The sequence below is a fragment of the Otolemur garnettii genome, unplaced genomic scaffold (genome assembly GCF_000181295.1).
Source record: "Otolemur garnettii isolate 467f Iridium unplaced genomic scaffold, OtoGar3 scaffold00344, whole genome shotgun sequence".
NCBI classification, from domain to species: Eukaryota; Metazoa; Chordata; class Mammalia; order Primates; family Galagidae; genus Otolemur; species Otolemur garnettii.
The window spans coordinates 21,560-25,171 of NW_003852739.1; the positions used below are offsets into that span (position 1 = coordinate 21,560).

General features: G+C 49.8%; 1 long non-coding RNA gene across 1 annotated transcript in view; it reads right to left on the bottom strand.

The window, feature by feature from the left end:
• The window catches only part of LOC111722749, a 17,945-nt gene extending 14,564 nt beyond the window's left edge, over positions 1-3,381 (bottom strand). The window contains exon 1 of the long non-coding RNA XR_002771436.1: positions 3,287-3,381. This is a non-coding gene — a long non-coding RNA (uncharacterized LOC111722749). The remainder of the gene's footprint in view (positions 1-3,286) is intronic.
• Positions 3,382-3,612: the final 231 nt, after the last annotated feature.

Sequence of the window (3,612 nt, forward strand, 5' to 3'; positions counted from 1 at the left end):
TGCAGCCGTCATTGTTGTTTGGCGGGTCCGGGCTGGGGATTCGAACCTGCCACCCTAGGTGTACGTGGCTGGCGCCTTAGCTGGTTGAGCTATAGGCGCCGAGCCTTCACCTGCCTTCTTAACAAAGAGAGAAGAGTTGTGCTGCAAGGTTCCCAACCACCAACCCAACCTGAGGGGACCCAATTCCTAATTTACGCCATCAGCATTGGGGGCTTCATGAGCCCTCAGGGATAAGATGCAGACTGGACACAGGGTTGCATTCAATCCCACCCCTGTCCACCAGGAAATACTCTTGACTTGATCACTCTCAGAGATGGCCACTCAAAGGCCAGCTGGACCACCAGATCTAGGGTGAACAGCATCTAACAGGATCGTGGAGGGGAGCCAAGGGTTACCAGAAACTGCAACCCCAAACAGGACAGGGGGCATAAGCACTGAGCCCTTTTCACTCTGGCACCCTATGGGCTGACAGTAGGGGAGCAGGTGCCACCCATAAGACACTCTTTCTTGGACCAGGCATGGTGGCTCACAACTAATCTTCACACTCTTGGAGGCCAAGGCAGGAGGACTGCTTGAGCTTACAAGCTTGAGCCCAGTCTTAGCAAGAGGGAGACCCTGCTTCTAAGAATAGCCTGTGCCCTTGCCCCTGCCCTCTCCAGGATCTTTCCTCCCAGAAAAACACCATGTGTCTTAGAAGTCAGGCCTCACAGGCCCACCACCTCACTCTGCCTGCATTCCTTCCTTCCTTGCAGAAATAAACACTTCCTACCCTCTACAACAGTGGTTCTCAACCTTCCTAATGCCATGACCCTTTAATACAGTTCCTCATGTTGTGGTGACCCCCAACCATAAAATTATTTTCATCGCTATCCTCTTGCCCCAGGGAAACCCAGAGTCTCCACTCTTGATGACTGATCAAAGGCCTGCATATACAAGGGGCAGCACACAGGCAAGGCTTTGAGCCACAAATAACCACCAGGGACAGTGACCTGGCTCCAAGCCTACTGCCCAATTGCTTGGGATCTGGACACAACAAGGGACGGGAATAGGGTGGCACTGTATATCAAGTTGCTTGGGCTGGGGGAACCACTGGATGGTCTTGGCTGTGGGGTGCCATATGGCCCACCTCCACCTTAGAATGTTCATCTCCCTGCTGGCCACCCCCAGCTACCACCAATGGCCATAGAAACCCCAAGACTGAGACTGGTCCTTCACTGGGGTGCCCTATGAACAAAGACACATATGAGACACCCTACCCGTTAGTGTTAAGGGAGCAGGCAGCAGGCAAACTGCCCGTGGTCCTGACACGGAACTCCCTGCCCCAGCCTTTACTAGTCCCGCCCAGACATGGCCGCCACTGGGCTCCACAGCCTGGGCTTCCTCTAGGGGACCCGCCAGGAGTGCTGGCTGTATGCCTCAGCCTGCCGCCTGTCTCTGGTGATTCCACGACCTGATCCACCACTGGCCATGCTTCCGCTAGCCCTTCAGAGTGGTCTTATCTGTCCATGTGCTTTTCCCTGTCCCCTGTCTCTCCTGAGCATGACTGGACTCCCAGGCCACTCCTCCCCAGGAAGCCCCAGACAGCGCTTCATGGGATCCCCAAACAAGTTCCTCTAGATGGCAGTATTGTTCTACGAAAGTCACCTTGCTTTACTTCCCTAGCCCTAACACTTCTAACTGTAAAGTAAGCCAAATGATGTCCGTTGTTTCTCTATCTTGCGAGCTACCAGTTGTCTGAGATCTTTCAGCTCTTCTCGGTAGTATTGTCTTAGGCTTTCCTTTCGATAGAGAGAAATGTTTCCACATCAAGTCACCCTAGCCGTAGATAAAATGCTTCCACCAAGGCTTTATCTTTAGTCCTGGAGGTGATTCAGCCCAGGGGGAAATACCTAGAGGGCACAGATTAAGGGTTATACATTTTTCCACACATGGGGAATGTTTAGTTTTGGGCACTGTCAGGTGGCAAGGAATGGCCAGCTTGGTGAAAAAGTCTTAAGCAACCAGCTATAAGTCACCAGGACTGGGGTGACCACTGAGGCAAAACTGCCAACACAAGACAAGGACAATGAACCAACAGGGACTGAGGACCCAACTCCTCTCCCACGGTTGTCACATCTCATCTTTAGACAACAGGGGTTCCACACTTAAGTCCCTTCACGGGGGCAATAAGGTGACATATCATGCATACCTGCCTTCCTTGAACCTGACTCCACTGTCAATAGCTGGACAATTCCCACCAGAGTCTTAAGAGTGGAAAACACAGATCCAGGTACACTTCAAAGGGCTCATGAATTTCATCTTGGAAGGGAATGACACCTCCTCGAGATACCACACTTTCTCTATGTTCCTTTTTAGTATTCCAAGAGACAATGGTTGGGGTCTTAGAGAGACTGACATAGGGCTATGTGAGTGCATATTCTGCCCCCTTCAGCCTGTGTGCCTCTTCTAGTATGCCCCATGTTCTCCAAATCAGGTGGACGGTCATGGTACTGTGAGCTGGGCCCAAGAGTGATCATAAGATGACAGGCTAGCTGGGCACAGTGGTTCATGCCTATAATCCTAGCACTCTGGGAGGCCAAGGTGGGTGGATTGCTTGAGCTCTTGGTTTGAGACCAGCCTGAGCAAAAGTGAGACCCTATCTCTACTAAAAATAGAAAAAACTGAGGTAAGAGGAGTGCTTGAGCCCAAGAGTTGGAGGTTGTTGTGAGCTATAATGACACTATGGCACTCTACCCAGGGCGACAGCTTGAGACTCTGTCTAGAAAAACAAAAATTGACAGGCAAAACATATAGGCAGGGTTCCACTGAACACAAAGAAGGTAAAGGGCTGAAAAATATGGCTGTCCTGCCTCTGTCTATAAATCTGTGTTCCACCATGGAATTCTGGGGCCCCTTTTTCCAGGGGTAAGGCTGGAAGTCCATGTTCCTGCTGTTGTCAGATGCCCTCATGGGGGCCCAGTTCAGTGCATTTCCGCTCTCCACTGCACTGTAGGACACTGACCTCATGTTCCATAGACTGATCCAGATCCCTTAGGAAGACACATATTGCCTAGGTGCTCATTCAAGTACCTTATACTTTGGTTACCACCATCAGTACCTTACCTAAAAACCTTTCCTACCAACCATGATGGAACATTACAGAAGAGATTCTATTACTCCATGCCAGCAATGTCCCTATCTTGGCAGTCTTTCAGGTGTGCTGAAATCCTAGCATCACTACCTATTTCATAGGATGAACTAGGACTTTTTTTTGAAAAGGAAAAGGAAGAGAATAAAAAGCACTCACCTGTAACAACAGCACTGAGAGATGACCCAGGCTCAGAGAGGTTTCTTTGTCTTCTGCCCACAGTCCTGCAAAGAAACAGACAAATGTCCTTCACTAGATGTGGGACTTACTGTCAAAGTGATGGTCAAATACGACAGTGTACATACACCCCACCTTATCAATCGAGAGAGCTTTTAAACTAGGCTAGCGCTGTTAGTTGGGTCAACTGTGATTATCTAAAGAAAGTATAGCTCAATAAACAACTCTACTAATCTCTAGAAATTACACGAATGTTGTGTGGGGTTATCATAAAGAGACAGCTCTCTTGGCATGGCCCCGTATGAAAC